Here is a 17,819-nt window from a genome sequence, read left to right as displayed (position 1 = left end):
AAAAATATCTATTGACTATTTCTCTACCACAGCAGAAATTAGAATTTTTTTAAAAAGTGAATTTTTCTGCTGTCAGTTGCTTATCTTAAAGATTGTCATTCTTACACTTAGTTTGCTTATTATGTATAAAGACTCTAGATGTGTATTTTTAATATATTTGCAACCCTAACAAAAAGTAAAGATATGATGTACTTTGGGAAAATTCTTTTAATGGTCACTACACACATGTTGGTGAATGCATATACTTTAAACGTTCTAGGACTATTGATAACAATAGATTTCAGAAAATAATCAGAAATATGAACCAGAAGAATAAACAATAAGTTTGGGGATAAAGGTTAGGATTTGAGAATGGAAAAGATCATAACCTACTGGTTCTCCTTTCCTCCCCTTCCATCCACTATCCCCCATATACCACTTCAACCCTAGCCCTGCCAGTACCCTCAACTCTCTTGTCCTGTACCCTGCACATATTACCAAGGACCACTCCAGCCACTGTCCTACTTTATCTTACAATTCTGGTTAGTGCTATAGAAATTCATATGATTGTTTGGATATATCTCTATTTAAATTCATGGCATTAAATCCATGATGGTTCGGTTAACCCCATGATACTTCTCGAAAATTCTCTTCTTTCCTTGACTTTATTTGGTAATTTCCAACTGCCATTTTGCTTGGTGGTATCTTCAAACAATTTCTCCAATTCCTTATATATTCAGAATGGCCTTGACCCCCTATTTAACTAGCATTTGACTATAACCTGTACAATGCTCTATTCTCTTGCCAACAAAACATTTGCAGCATCGTTTTTTCTCTCATTTTATCACTTCTGCCAAGGCCTGTGAAGGGCAATAGTGGCATCTCTTTCCGAATTTGAGCATCCACACTTATCATTTACCACACCTAGGAGAGTTGGCATATCTTCATGCAGAACAAAGCCCTGTGGGAAGGGATAAATGATTTTTCATGCTGCCTGCCACTACAAAACAAAACAAACCAGTAAAAAAAAAAAAAAATGTAGCGTGTCAGGAAGCCCCAAAAACCTTTTACCCACTTACAACTGTCCTTCCCCCATAACAGTGATCGTAGTATTTCCAGAAAATGTACATCACCTCCCAAGTTCAGGAACTGCAGTGATAAAAGCCTTAACTCTAGTAGCACAAGTGCCATCATGGGTAAAATAAGCTGAGATCTATAGGGTTTTTATTTTGGTTTGTTTTTGTTTTTATTCCATCCTCATTTGAATTGCATTTCAAACCACGGCCTGAAGGCAGGGACAAGTGAGTATCCCTAAAAACTACAAATTCAGGTAATAGATTCTGAACACCAGTAATAAATTCTGAACACCCTCCAGGGTAAATAGGGACCTGATATGTAGGAAAGGAATGAGATTGGTCCATGGGCAATAAAGCATAGAACCACTATCATCTAGTGGAAAAAACTGGATTAAAGAAAATAAGTTGCTACTGAAGAATCTGAAAGTTCTGAGTAGTGAGGCAGAAATTAGAAATAAAGACATAGGGAGAAAATCACATACATAAAGCCAATGTTAAAAGATGTTAGAATTAAGGTAATAGCCTAGTGATATTATGGTGATAGACCATAAGCACAGGTGATTTTAATGGGGGCCTATGACTTCACTCTTGCAGGAAAACAGAGATTATTATTATTTGCCCTATTTGAAAGCAACCAACTTAATTGCTTCCTTTTCTTCTACATTTGGAATCCTTGAATATGGCTCAGAAATGTCAGGCTTTTAATTATGTTAGTGTCCTTTCTGATATGAAAAGAGATGAGAGACAGCCAGAGTTCTAACCCTTAGCTTCCTACTGCCACTGCAAGGCCCATCCCTAATGCAATGGTATTTTGCCACCAAATCAATACAATTTATTACTCCAGGTATTAGTTACCATCCCCTGTGTAGCTATTTTTAGCCACAATAAGTTGGGTTGCACTACTTGAATTACAAAAAAGCTTTGTCTCTAAGACCTATATTTACTAAGTCAACAAATATGTATTGGGTACTTATAAAGTGCAGAAGGTCCCCAATTTATGACGGGTCAACTTGCAATTTTTTGACTTTATAGTGGAGCAAAAGTTACACACATTCAGTAAAAATCATAATTCAGCACAGTATTCAATATATTACATAAGGTATTTAACACTTTATTGTAAATAACCTTTGTGTTAGATGATTTTTCTTAACTGTAGGCTAATGTATGTGTTCTGAGAATGTTTAAGGTAGTCTAGGCTAAGTTATGATGTTCGGTAGATTAGGTGTATTAAATACATGTTCAACTTACAATATTTCCAACTTAACATGAGTTTACTGGGACGTAACCCTCTTGTAAGCCAGGGAACATCTGTACATGTAAAGCACTTATGAGTACTTATAAAGAAGCCAGGCATAATCCTTGACTTCATTAAATTCACAGATGTCTTAGTTCCATGGGCAGCCATAAAAAATACCACAGACTGAGAGGCGTTAACAACAAAAATTTATTTCCTCACAATTCTGGAGGTTTTAAGTCTGACACCAGCATGTCAGCATGGCTGATTTTTTGTGAATGCTCTCTTCCTGACCTGCTGATGGTCACCTTCTACCTGTGTACTACACGGGGTGTAGGGGGGAGCGAGCAACTGCTGTGGTGTCTCTTCTTACGAGGGCACTCATTTCATCAAGAGAACCTCATCCTCATGACATCATCTGAGCCTAATTATCGACCAAAGACCCCATTTCTAAATACCATCACACTGGGGGCTAGGCCTCCTGAATTTGGGTGGGAGGGAAATAATTTAGTCCATAGCAACAGACAAGCATGGAAGAGATAGAGTTGATTGTTTAGATGAATGGGATAACTCCTCTCCTTCCTAAAACAGTATGACCAGAGTGAAAAGAATATAATGCAAAAAGAATATAATGAGGAGCAACGCAGTGACAGTTTTAGTGATGCCCTGAGTTCTTAGGTGGGAAAAGAAACAACCCTATGCTCCTCAAGACAGTAACTGAGGGGTGAGGGATGGGGACCAATAGAATAAATGGCGTTCCTCAAATGTATAATTAGACTGTATTGTCTCCGGTGATAATTATCAATAGTTTTCATATGATATGCTCATTGCATAGGTGATATCACATGGAAATATGCCTGGCTACAGTTCTAAGTAGTAGCACTCCTGATCTGCAAATGTAGGGCTCAGAAAAATTAGAGTTCTGTGTTCTCAGAAACCTGTGAGTTGTGGAAGAGATAAATGTCAATGCTCATCCAGATAAAACTAAAGGTATAACTTTCTTTTCTAGAAAACAGTAAGAAACCTAAACATAAAGGCTATTCCTATAGAAGATAGTGTTGTTTGGGTTTTTTTTTCCTAATAGAGGGACTGAGGTTGACACCTGAGAGGGGAAGTATAGTGGAGAAGGAGAAGGGCACTCAAGGAAAGAAACCCAGATGAGAAGTGGAAAGAGTCCAGAATTATGGCTGAATCTGGAAGTTCTTTCCCTTGATATTTTATGTATTTATTTCCCCAGCCTCTACTCCCACTTCTCTGGTAATAGCATGTTGAAATTTCTTAAGAGAAACACCCAGTCCATTGTTAGATATAGTTCCCCTATTGGAGCTACTTACATTTCTCTGGCTCCAAGGAGTAAGTGGAGGAGATGTATAAACTAGCCAAAGGTCAACTTTTATTCTCCACATCCTCAAATGTTCTTCTGTAAATATCCAACCTTCTGGACTATATATGTGGATGATAAACTCTATTGAGGTAGTGGATATTTGGGTTGAGAGTAATAAAAGGATGGATGGATAACTTCTGCCCATGTTTTCCTTCAGTGTCTTGCAGAGAAACTGGATAAAAAAGCAGACAACTTTTGATGAATGACGATATGAGAACTCTGTCGATTATTTGCATCATGAGATAAATCCAGGATCCAGGAAGTACCCAAGAAAATCCAGGCATGAGGGAATTATGTTTAAGTTTTTAAAAATTTTCTATGAGTGAGTGAAAATCTCCTTTTAGAAGATAAAGAGAAGGAACTTCTTATAAAATCCAGGTAAAAAGGTAATAATTCAAAAAGTGGTTAATACTAATGTGGAAATTGTAGCAAAAGTGAAATCTCACAGATTCAGAGCTCAGTTTGGATTCTACATTGTTTTTGTGTTATTCTAATGCTAGTGCTCTCAACTCACAGGTGAGTTTTATACTCAGACCATGTCTATATGTTCCTGGGCTCTTTTTGTTTCGGATGAGATTTGAAACAAAATCAAAGAAAAACAGTAGAGGTTAACACTCCATTTGTTGATACTATTGCTGTTAGATTTCTTACTGAATACTTTAGTCATTCATGCATTATGCTGGTCACAGGTTTGCAGAGAAAGAGAGAAATAAAGACTTTGAAAAACTGTTTTAGGGTGAGCAGGAACAAAGATTTGCTAGAACAGATCTTCATAATACCTTCTCTCTCCCTGTCCTTCTCTCTCTCTTTTTTCCTCTCTCCCTGCTATTGGAAAAGGAGTTGTCTAAGATCAAGTTGCAAAAAGACATGGCCAGTTCAAACCTGGAATCCTGTGATTAAGTGCTCAGCCTGTTGAGAGGAGAGGGGCATGGTAGTGGAGATAGTTCTAGAAGCAGAATTGCTGTGTAGGCCGGGCGCGGTGGCTCACGCCTGTAATCCTAGCACTCTGGGAGGCCGAGGTGGGCGGATCGTTTGAGCTCAGGAGTTCGAGACCAGCCTGAGCAAGAGCGAGACCCCACCTCTACTAAAAATAGAAAGAAATTATATGGACAGCTAAAAATATATATAGAAAAAATTAGCCGGGCATGGTGGCGCATGCCTGTAGTCCCAGCTACTCGGGAGGCTGAGACAGGAGGATCGCTTGAGCTCAGGAGTTTGAGGTTGCTGTGAGCTAGGCTGACGCCACGGCACTCACTCTAGCCTGGGCAACAGAGTGAGACTCTGTCTCAAAAAAAAAAAAAAAAAAAAAAAAAAAAAAGAATTGCTGTGTAGATGGTAAATACACTTTAATCAGAATCAAGTGTGCCAAGGGTCCTATCTAGGTGAAAAAGAATAGGAGGTAGACTTACCACCCCTATTGCAGCTTCTTTCTCCTACACTCACTATTGCCCCTACCCTGTCTGGAATGATTAGGACTGAGAGATGTAAGAAGAAAATAGGTTTCAGGTAAGAGCCAGGGCACATTCAGGACTTGGCAGACAGAAAACTCAGTGAAGCATCTAACCAGTTCATGGGTAACCCAGCCTCTCAGATAGTGTTATTATTTCTTTTTAGAAAAAAAGAGTATTTTCTTTCCTTTTTTCTTTTTAATTTCAGAATATTAGAGGGGTACAAACGCTTTGGTCACATAAATTGCCTTTGCACCACCCGTGTCAAAGCTACAAGCATGCCCATCCCCCAGACTGTGCACACTTCTCATAGGCCAAGAACATAAAAAATACTTCCAAATAAGGTGCAGACTTTCAATAATACTTCCTTGACTAATGAGAAAGATCACTGGAAAGAGAAAGAATCAAAATCTTAGGACTCCAGGGTCTCAGGAGCAGGTTCGGGCCAGGCCAAGAACAAAGGCTAAGTCACAGAACCAGTCCTTCCTTCCCTGGTGATGGCCTCAGGCTCTTTCTTTTTAATATTGTATGCTTGTTATTTTATTTTTGTTTTGTTTTATACTGTTTTTCCCTTTCTCAGTTATCTTTTACATAACGCACCATTGTTTACAAGAAGAGAAGAGAGAGGAGAGGTAGTCAAATCAGAAATACCTATATCCTGAAGACATGCTTCTCCTGCTAGCTATTGGGTTGTCTCTATCCTTTTTTTTTCCTGCTCCACTTGGATTTTGTGGCAGTGAATTAATCATTGAAAATAGAAAGTTCACAGCATTAACAATGTACAGACATGCTTAAAACTATTTTAAGGTTTTGGAGTTTCCCAAGAGGATACATACGAATTTATAAACATTCTGAAATCATGATCTAAATGAATTGACTTGGGGAAGAGTTTACATTAAAAAAAAAAAAAAAAGCAACTAAAATCCAGGTTGTCTATCCCCAAGGTACCTAGAATTTCTGAATAAGTCAGTAGAGATTTCTCATGCATTTTGCAATACTTCTGTATATTTTTCATCCTTTTGTCAGCAGACATTTCTCCATTCTGTCAATCTTTTGTGGTAAGAGATGGCTTATTTCACAGATAAATTGTTATTTTAATTCACAGTGGAGTCCAAAATAATCCAAAGCACTGTAGTAGGACAATCCCGTGGAGAACATGGAGCCAAATAAATCACATTTTGTAGCATTACTTACCTCGCCTTGGAAACACTTCTATCCAAGTAAAATAAGGGTAAAATACAGAAGCATTCATGAGGATGGAAATAATTCATAAGAGGGCAATATGGGAACTAAGAAAAGTGCGTAGAAGAGAAGAATTGAATGCCTTGGGTTGACAATGTGGTGTCCTCAAGGAGATCAAATTAAGAAAAATAAAATTTCCCCTGGGTAGTTATATATAAACTTTGATGCCATGGATTATATCACAGATATTCAAGATCACCTTTAAAAAGACATTCAAGGAGCAAGCAGAGAAATATGATACTGAAGAAGAGCATTCTCCCAAGTGACAGAGAATACAAGACTCACCCCAGAGCCTAAAAATGTGATTTCCGATAGGAAACACTTTCAAACAGGTCAAGGAAATTATGTCCAGACAAATGTTCACTGCCTGTGGTAATTTGCCACTGTTGTTGTAATATCATTAATTTGAGGGGGGTTCTGAGAATTAAGACAAACTTTCTTCTTTCCCACTGTCTCCTTGAAGGTACTTAAAGCAATTGGCTTTGCCAGATCAAAGAGTTTTTAAAAATTTTTCCTCCAACTAATTGATTTAGAATATTGTGTTTTAAACAAACATACCTCCGGGACTTAGACTCTTAGACAGTACTATGTGTAAACAAGGCAGGGTTTGCAGGATATACATACATACACATACAGACACTAGAGAGGAGAGGGAAAGAATGTGCTGAATTGAGAAACCAGGATCTAGATTTCTAAGAAGAAGCTTTTTTTAGACCATATATAAAAAAAAAAATTTTTTTTTCTTTACTTTCAGAATGGGAGGATATAGAAAAACAGGAACAGAAATATAGATAAGTCCAAAGGTGGGAATGGGAAGACAGAAAATTGTGAAAATTCATGCCTAATAGACTTTTACCCTATGAAATAGGAGGCACAGGATCTGTTAAAATAAGATATGACAGATGTGAAGCTTAAGGATATAAATACAAGTTTGCTGAGGATAATTATGCATAGAATCAAACAGAGACATAGAGTAGTACAGATTTGTTAACCTCCATTGTAGCAGATTACATAATTAGCCTCAAATTTTCACACCACTTTCCACTCTTGACTTTGAGTTCAGCAACGTGACTTGCTTTGGTCAAAGGATATTAGATTTGTTGTTATACAAGGAGGTACTCAGAAATCATTTGCATTATTAGACCTCTTCCTTTGCTCCTCTGCCATAGCTGTGAGAGGAATTCTCCATCTAGCCAACTGATCCAAGAATGAGAGAATTTTTACAGCCAACCTAGACCCACAGATATAAAACACTGAGTAGAGTCACCCCACCTAATGCACAATCTCTGAGAATCAATGAATTGATGTTTTAAGTCAAAAAACTTTGAGGTGGTTTGTTATATACAGCATTGCTGGAGCAGTATGACCTGATGCACATGTCAAGGATCCAGTCACATTTATAGAACACACAATTGTGGTAGCCACAACACCACAACATATAAGTTATACTATTTTCTACAGTAGTGTTCAAGGTATAGATGTAGGAGTGGGCATTACTGAACTGAGCCAAAAACATTGTGATGAAAAAAAGGTAGAACAATTGTAGATAATGTCAGAAACTGTTTGAAGTGCTATATGAAAAAAAATTAGATTGATATGAAGGGAATAAATTCAAGAGAGACCTGATAGATTGGGGGAGTGAGAACAGAAATGTTTAAGAGACCAGAATTCTTCACATGACGAGGTATAGGGAATAAAGAAAGAAAATTATTGTGAGGACAGGATATCGAATTGAGGGAATTGAGTATTAGCAAGTAAAAAGTATGATATGGAATTATTCTGAATTATGACAAGTTCTAAAGGGTAGTCACAGTCACAAGAATGAAGGAGTTGTAAATTTTTGGTATTGTGAGACAAGAGTTTAAGTGATTAGATATGTTAGCACATAGATATTTGACCTATTCCTGTATAATCATAGGAGTTAGATATAATGGAACTAGGTAACTAAGGCTCAAAAGTTTTGCTTATTGAAGGATTTGACATGGAGTCAATAAGAGGTCGTGCCACATTTTATTAAAGTTACCACAATCAGTAAAAATCAAATGCCAGGAAGTTTCAGCCACTTGCATGGAAAAAGTTTGACCTAGGCACAACCTGGAGGAACAATGATTGCACTATCATATCATTGTAATAGGATAATTTTTTCTTACTATTTTTTAACTTTTTTTGAGATCTTAATGGACATGCATAAAAATGTCATAGCATAAATAAATAGTATTTCCATAAACTAAACATATCTGTGGAATCAGCATTCAAATTAAGAAACAGAATATTATGAGTGTCACAGAACCCTTTTCACGCTTCTTTCTTGTCATTACCTCCCCCAAAGGGACCCACTAGCCTGATTGCTAACAGTTTTGTTTATTTTCTACCCTCTCAAATAGTTTAGATGAATGGGATAGCACAGTGTATATTTTTTCAGCTCAGGCTTTTCACATTTGATATTATATTTTTAAAGTTCATTAATATTATTTTTAAATTTATTTTTAATTGAAAAATAGTGATTGTGTATATTTATGAGGTATAGTATGATGTTTTGATCTATGTATGCATTGTAGAAAGATTCAGTCAAGCTAATTAATATATCCATCACCTCACCATCTTATCATATTTTTGTGGTGAGGACATTAAAAATCTATTCTTTTAGCAATTTTAAAATGTACAATACATTATTATTAAACTGAGGTTGCTTTATGGTACAAGAGATCACTAAAACTTATTCCCTAGTCTAACTGAAACTTTGTACACTTTGATCATTATCTCCGCTTTTCCCATTCCTTTCCCTCTCCCTCAGCCTCTGATGATCACCTTTCTACTCTGGGTTTTCATGAGATCAACTTTTTTAGATTCTAAAAATAAGTGAGATCATCCATTATTTGTCTTTCTGTGCCTTATTTATTTCACTTAGCATCATGTCCTCCAGTCTCATCCCTGCTGTCACCAGTGACAATTTTTTTTTTGCTTTTTAAAGGCTGTATCATTTTCCATTGCTCATATATGCATCTTCTTTATATCCATTTGTTGATGGGCACCTAGGTTATTCCTTTGACATATCAATTTTAATTTCTTTGGAAATATGAACCCAGAAGTGTGATTGCTGGATCATGTGGGAATTCTACTTTTAGTTTTTTGAGGAATCTCCATATTATTTTCCAAATTGGTTATACTAATTTACATTCCCACCAACAGCATACAGGTATTAAAAAAAAATGCCAAACATCTCTATCAGGGAAATACAAATTAAAACCACAATGAGATATCAGCTCACACCTGTTAGTATGACTATTATCAATGAGATGAATGATAGCAAGTTCTTGTATAATTACAGAAGTTAGGAATAATGGGAACCAGGAAGTTAAGGTTCATAATTTTTGCTTGTTGAGAGGTTTGACAGAGAGTCAATAAAAGGTAGTGCTGCCTTTTATTGAGTGGCTGTAGAGAAAAGGGAACTCATTGTGTATTTTAAAGATCATTTATTCTCATTTTGATATCATTCCATAGTGTGAACATATCATTAGTTAGTTATTCATTCTACTGTTGATAAGGTTGGGGTAGTATCTAGTTTGAGTGTACTACAAACAGGCTAGTGTATGTCTTTTGGGAAACACATATGCACATTTTATTGGGTGTATAATGCCTGGATCATAAAGTAAGAATATGTTCAAATTTTATAGATACTGACAAGCAGTTTCCAAAATGGTTCTACTAATATATACTCCCATCAGGAGCATTTAACAGTCTATTGATCCACATCTTTACTAACACTTGGCATTTTCTCTTTTCTATTTTTGTCATTGTGATGAGTATATAGCATATCATTTTGTGGGTTTGATTTGTATTATTCTGATATAATAATGAAGGTACTGGAGAATCTCAGCTAAAGAAAACAAAAATTAGACAGTATATTCCTGAATTAGATAGGAAAATATCTTAAGGAAGTTTCAGAGGAAGATAAAAACTAATTATGTGAAACTTAAGACCCTCGACAATATCAGGATGTAAGTAGGCAGGGAGTGGAGGAATTACAAGAGAAGATTTTTGGAGAGCTCTTGGCATATTGTCAAGGGCAGATTATCAACCTATCACTTCAAGCCTCAGGCAAAGGGCTCCAACAACACAAGTCATAGAGCTTTTTATGATCTCTTATATTTTGGGAAGTCAGCAAAACCATGTGTGACTATAGCTTGAAAAATCTTAAAAAGCTATAGATGGGCAGAATAACTTTAATAGCTGGCTTAATAAAAAAATGGTAGAATTGTCCTCCCTAATAATGTATCAGTATTGGTTCATTAATTGTGAGAAATGTAGCATATTAACTTAAAATATTAATATAGTGGAGAATGGGTTTGGGGTATATGGGAACATTCTATGCTGTTTGCAATAATTCTGCAAGAATAACACTGTTCTAAAATTAAAAGTTTATGTAAACAAACAAACAAAAACACAGAAACATCAGTTTTGTTCCATGACAGTGATATGGGCCTTATATGAGAAAGCCATGATGGTATCATGTTAGGTTTGAACCCTCCAAAAGTGGGAGTATTTCTAGGCATATAGAGAATGAGGAAAGAGCCAGTCACCTCCAGAAGAGAGATGTATCTACCCATGGAGGCAATTGCAAATGAGAGACTCCCAAGTGACTTGGGGTAAATTATTTTCTAGGGATGCCATAAAAAATACCCCTAACTGGGTGGCTTAAACAATAAAAATTTGTTTTCTCATAGTTCTAGAGGCTGAAGTGTTGGCAGGTTTGATTTCCCCTGAGGCCTCTCTCCTTGGCTTGAAGATGGCCACCTTCTCATTTATCCTCACATGTCCTTTCTTCTGTGTGTGCACATCCCTGGTGTTTTTTTTTTTTGTGTGTGTCCAAATTTCCTCTGTTTATAATGACACCAGTCATATTGAAATAGGCCCACCCTAATGGCCTTATTTTAACTTAAGTACTTTTAAAAAGGCCCTTTAAAGATTCTTTAAAGTCTAAATCCTTGTCACTTCTTGACCATCCAACTCCTTCATAAATGCCTCAGAATATATGTTTAGCTACATGATCCAAAAGCACAAAGTAGAAAAAGAAAGAAGCAGCTAACCTAGATCATATTCTCAAAAAGTAGTCTTCCCCCTTCTCCAGAAAAGTCTCCAGCAGGCAATGGAGGAAGGGTGAAGAAGGAAAATTATAACCCTTAACAAAGAATCAAGTTTTGGTCATTACATGGATATGAACAGTATACTCAGGACTTCAAAGTTGTTTTGTAATTTGAAGTGGCCAGGGAGCCACTTTTTTCTGGAAATCATGGGACCTTGTCAAGTTTTTAATCTACGTGGCAGAGGAAAACAATACCCACAGAATATATTTTTTTTATTTCAGCATATTATGGGGGTACAAAAGTTTAGGTTATGTATATTGCCCTTGCCCCCCATATTAATAAGCTAAAATAGAAAAATTACATGATTATACGAATAGAGGCAGAAAAAGCATATGACAAAATCCCAAACCAATTCATGATAAAAACTCTCAGTAAACTAGAAATAGAGAACTTCTTCAACTTGACAAAGAGTATAACAAACTTATGTGGGTTACATTGGAAATGTGGAGAAGAGATTTCTGCCATCTCTTGCACAGGCAGTACAGTGGTCTAAATAGCAGTTCGGAACCCCACTCACGACTCTAGCAGCAAAAGTAGTTATGAGGCCAGTGTAGTATTTGCTTCCCATTCAGGATGGGATATGGCAATGGAGTCAGATATGGATACTGATTATTTCTGTGGGGGTTTCAGGGATCCACATAGGTTTGTAAGTGAGAAGATTTAGTAGAAGAGATATAAATATGAGTCATAGACTTGTAGTCTAAAAGGTTCACTTGAAGAGATAATCTCATACAAAGATTTTCTGAACTGAAAAGGCTGCCAACTCAGAAAAGTTGGTAGAATGATAACAGGATTTTATACATTTTGAAGTTTGGTAGGTTTTTTAACTGCTTTTTAAGATATATTTGAGACAATCATAGATTATCCAAGTTTGAAGGAAAGTTGAAGGTGATTTAGTCCAAATTCCTCTATTTAAAGTGAATAAACAAAGCCAGGAGAAGTCACATGATTGAACCAAAGTCACAGATCTATTTATGCTCTTTCAAATGTTTCCCTTTAATGACTGAGATGTTTCTTTTATGAAATCTTATTATAATGTATCAAGTATTTTATTTTATGGTTGTCAAGGCATAACATAAATTAGTCTGTTAATTAATGTAATATACAGTGTAATTAAATAAAATACAAAGGTGACAATAAAGTATCAAGCATGACTTCTGGTCTAAGACTACGTCTCTTATATCTACCCCTTCTCTTCAATATGTATTCCCTAATATTTCTTACAGTTCTATCTAATAAATAACTGGACCCTCCTTTACCACTTGTAAGATTTTCAGCCTGTGATCTTTATGCATTGTTTTGGTTATTCATGGATTTTTCATGCTACTAATGCTAAATAAAAAACCTCTCATATTATATATGTACTGATTACCATGTGTTTTGTCTTTGAGCTTCATGTTTTAAAGGCCTTTCTCAGAGTTTTGCTTGATAATTTAACTGTAATGGAACATAAGCATAAGTGGTATAATGTCTGGGAACAGGGGAGACTGACAGAGTAATGAGGAAGTCATTTACTTTCCAAAAATAAGGGTGCAATTTTGGGAAATAATTATGCAAGCTCTGAGTCTTTGCAATGCATGCCCCACACATACACTACACATCAAATACATATGTACCATTTTTTCCACACACTTTAAAATAAATGCAGGTGCAGTCTAAAGCTAGCTGTACAGAGTAGTATTACCTTTAGAATGGATTAATTGGAATATAATATTCAGAAAAAAATGGTACAGCAAACCCACTGTAATTTGCACAAGTTAGACCACATCTACTGTGATCACTTTTCTGAGTAAAAATTATGGAAAAATTTCTAGGATAATTTAAAGAAGTAGGATCATTTCTTTTCATCTTATAACAAAACAACTCATTGGAGGATTTAGTAGCCCTTTCCACAGATTTGAAAGAACATCAAAGAAAATGGAGAGCAGACTTACCTATTAGGGTACAAAATCTAGAAGTAGAACTAATGGGTACAAGTTACAGTCAATGCAATTTGAATTTTCTTACACATTGTTTAACCATAGAGTGATGTTTTACGTAAGGTGATAAACTCTTTGTGACTGAAAGTGCACAGTGGGGATTGACTTTTTTTGCTGCAACTGTTTTCATTAAAATGATTTCTATGATAGAAGGATTATTTGTAGGCAGATCCCTTATATATAACCCTAGAGTAGTCAGTTTAATATAAGGTAATACTGTGTACAATTTTTATGCACACAGACTAGTATATTTAAATTTACTTAAGCCCCATTGTATTTCATTAGTAAACTAAATGATTTATATATTCTGGCATTTTGAAAGTTTTGGATATCATGTTTAAAAAGAATGGCCTGTATCCTTAAAAATTTGGTTAACTATTCAAGAGTAGAAATTAGCTGGTATTTCATTTTTTTACTTTTCTTATTATGGTAACACACACGCAACATAAAATTTACCATCTTAACCATTTTTAAGTGTGCAGTTTAGTGTTCTTCATATAAAACCTTTGGGCATACTTTGGAACAAGTTTTATGCATTTCTGTATTAAGAGATCCAGGACAGATCCAAAGTTATATGAAATTTCAAAAAAAAAACAGGCTTTTACTTATATATGGAATATATTTTATAACATATGAAAATACTATATGTTAAATAAATTTTTAAAGCAGCTTAAAGAGTTGCTCCAAAATATAAGAAATACACAGAGAAACTGAAGATTTTAAAGTAAACATACTAACATTTGCCCTATCTTCAGGAAGAGTACAAACTAAGAAGAAAGTATATTTACAAATAAATATAGGTAAGTCCAAAAGCAGAAGGCACACAAATATAAATGATCTAATTCACTTCATTTCAAAGCACATGCTAAAATGTAATTATTTTTTATTTTGCCATATTTATCAAAAAAAAATATGCTAATACATATTGTTTATCACTAGAAAATAAATTGCTTAATCATTAAACCTACCGGTAATAACACAGCAGTTAACTTACATTAAGTGCCTATTATATGACAAGAACATTACTTTATACACATTTTCACATCAGACCATCATAACAATTCTAGGAAAGGTAATATTAACTGTTTTGTTCAAATGAGAAAATCCATGACTACAGATATTACAAATTAACTCATCCAGCTGCAAAAAATTAGCAGCTGAATACAAATCAAATCAAGTGTGTTTACTATAGGTCAAGCTGATGAACACTGAATATGCTATTTCCTATATTCCAGTTAGGGCCATGCATTTTGGTTTTCCTAGGACACATTCCTAGAGTATGTAGAAGTGTACGTGTACACTTGTGTACGTGTGTATTGTGTCTGTGAGTGTGTGGTTTGCTAACCATAGTAAGGGATCATAATATGACAATTCATTTACAGATCTGATGCTGTATTCCTCATTTTCAAGAAATCTAGTTAAAAAAACATGAAATAGAAAGTTTATAATTATGTGGTCAATCTGGAGTTTAAGTATAATCAACTTGAATAATTACAACAAAAATTTAGTCATTTGTCTATAAAATGAAATTTATAAATACTCTCACAAAAGGTACATTAAATTAACATTCATACACCAATCAAGTATATTTCACACTCACTAATATTATACCTACTGAATATTCTTCAATCAGGAAATAATTTTTATTCTTAAAATTGTGATACTCCAATGTCAGATGACTTCCTACAAAATATTTTTTCTTTATGATTTCATAAATAGAATGATAAAAATTTAAGTTGAAAATGACTTAATACACTGTATAGAATCAATTTTATAAAATGCCTCAATTTAAGTATTTGTTCAAAAATGTTAAATAAAAATGTACAAAACTTACTTTATACATGTGCTTAACATGTATTTCTGTAGTATACATAATTTTAATGCTATCTATTACATATATAATTACAATGCGCATATGTATTTTTTTATTTAAGAATATTATGGGGGTACAAACATTTTGGTTTCATGTAATGCTTTTGCCTCGCCCAAGCCAGGGCTAGAAGCGTGCCCTTCCCCCACACAGTGAGCTCTGTCTCCATTAGTAGTGAGTTTAGCCATCCCCACCACCCCCACCTGACTGGCACCCAATTAATCTGTATTTTTATATCAGCCTTTCACATATTCCTCGTATAACACATAATGACAGAAACTAACATTTATTGAGCATTTAAGTGCAGGGTACTCTTCTAAGCACATTTCGTTTATTATATCCTATAATCCTCATAATGACCCTATAGTTGTGAGGTACTATTAGAGTCATTATCTCAGATGATGAGGAAACTGTATCATTCTCCAAGATTATACCACTATGAAGAAGTAGGGCCAGAAATCAAATCTGAGCAATTTTTTCACACTAAACTGTCTTCATGATCACACACGCAAACCTGACATTCATACACATAACTTCTAGTTTTAAAACTAATATTAACTTCTAATTTCCTCCTAATATTCAAGAGAAAAATAATTTTTCTGATCTTTCTTTCTGGCTTGCTGCCTGTTCTACATTATCCTCTGGTCTGTATAGTGTGTTAATACTCCTCAGTATAATCACTATCCATCGCAGGACTGCTACACTAATCGAAGAGGATTTTTAGTTTAGTTTGTTTTTCTGTGCAATTTACTTAAAGTTTACGTAAATTTCATCATCAATATTTATGTGCCCTTGTCTTTTGATTTTCTAATATTTTATAGTCATGCATCCATGCAAATATTAGGTTTTAGGCAGTTTGGGACATTTATGTGTGTTCTGCAAATATTCTTCATGCACCTAATTGGGAAAAGATGTGTCTCTTCTATGTGAGAAGACTATAGAGGGGGCATGGTTTATAGACTTCCTTGCTAGAATGCTGTCATATTTTCAGAACCATCCTTAAAAATATCTTGCTCTATTACCCAGAAATAAATTATTTACCATGACTTACTGTGACATGCTATTAAGCATTTCTCATGGTTACTATTAGCCTGGGCTTTTATAATTTACACACAGTTTTAGACAGTGTGTGTGTGTGTGTGTGTGTGTGTGTGCGTGCGCGCGCGCATGTGTGTTAAAAGCAGTTATGATACCTATTTAATCATTTGTAACAATGAGAATCCATTTTGGACATTAAATATTTCCTGAAATCATATGATTGCTTAGATCTTGGTTTTATACGTGAAGAGAAGAAATTGGAAATAAGTAAAATTCTGCCAATTTTCTAACCAAGTAACTAAATGGACATATTTTCCAGTTCAAGCATTTAAGATAATAGAATTTTATTCTGTACTTAATAAAAATGCTATTTGTGTTAACTTCCATTAAATTTAAAAATATCTATATAATGTTAATGATTGTCTAGCTAAGATTTCATGGAGCATTAAGAATCCCAGATTTATAACTTAGCTGTTGTCTCACTCCCCTGTAAACTTGCCTTTTTTTTCCCAAATGGGTTTTCCATTGTTAATTATGACTATGAAATTATCTCAGACAGGCCTATGAAGATATGCAGCATTTATCCAAAGCATATATGGCCTTTAGCAGCCAGAGGTTTTTGTGGCCATATATTTAAACCATGTCTGATTTCCTACCAATTTCCATTACTAAATCACTGACATAAAAAAATGAACATTAAAATTTTGTTTCTCTTCCCAACTTTTTCAGTAACACTTAAGTATCAGTAAATCAGATAAAATTAGGGAAAATTCATTTGGACTATGGCACCTGATATGAAATGCATCTAAAGTTTGTCAAGGAGGAGGGTTCTTTCTTGACATAAAAATAGAGATAATAATTACTATTTTCACTGACTGTCATTTATATCACATCCATTCAAAATACATTCTAATTTTGAAACTTGTTTATTTTATTTTTTTAAGAGACAAGAGTCTTGCTATGTTTCCCAGGGTGATCTAGAAATCTAGGGCTCAAGCAGTCCTCCAGCCTCAGCCACCCAAGTAGCTGGGACTACAGGTGCAATCCAGCTGAATCTTATTTTAAAACAAATAATTGACATGACAAAAGAATCCCAGACTCATCCTATCCTCTTGCTATTAGACACAAATAACAAAACTTATCCTTCATAGAGGGACACTGATTTTTGGTTTTAGCTTCAACGTGTAAAGAGTTTAGAAATTGTCACCCCCATTCTTAAAGCCAAAAAAATCTGGACAAAGTGAAAATCTATGATTTTTCTTGGACATATGAGAGAATTGAGGTTGCACAGTAAACTATCACCCGGAAAACTGTAGAGACAGACACATCTAGAGAAACACTGGGGAAATTTGATTACCTAAGGGCAGAAAGCCTCTGGAAGTGTAAGTTGGTAGGAACACTTACACAATAATTGTGAAGAAATGC

The sequence above is a fragment of the Eulemur rufifrons genome, chromosome 7, assembly GCF_041146395.1.
Source record: "Eulemur rufifrons isolate Redbay chromosome 7, OSU_ERuf_1, whole genome shotgun sequence".
Classification (NCBI taxonomy): domain Eukaryota; kingdom Metazoa; phylum Chordata; class Mammalia; order Primates; family Lemuridae; genus Eulemur; species Eulemur rufifrons.
The sequence above is the reverse complement of the archived record's forward strand: the minus strand, read 5'-3'. Positions refer to the sequence as shown.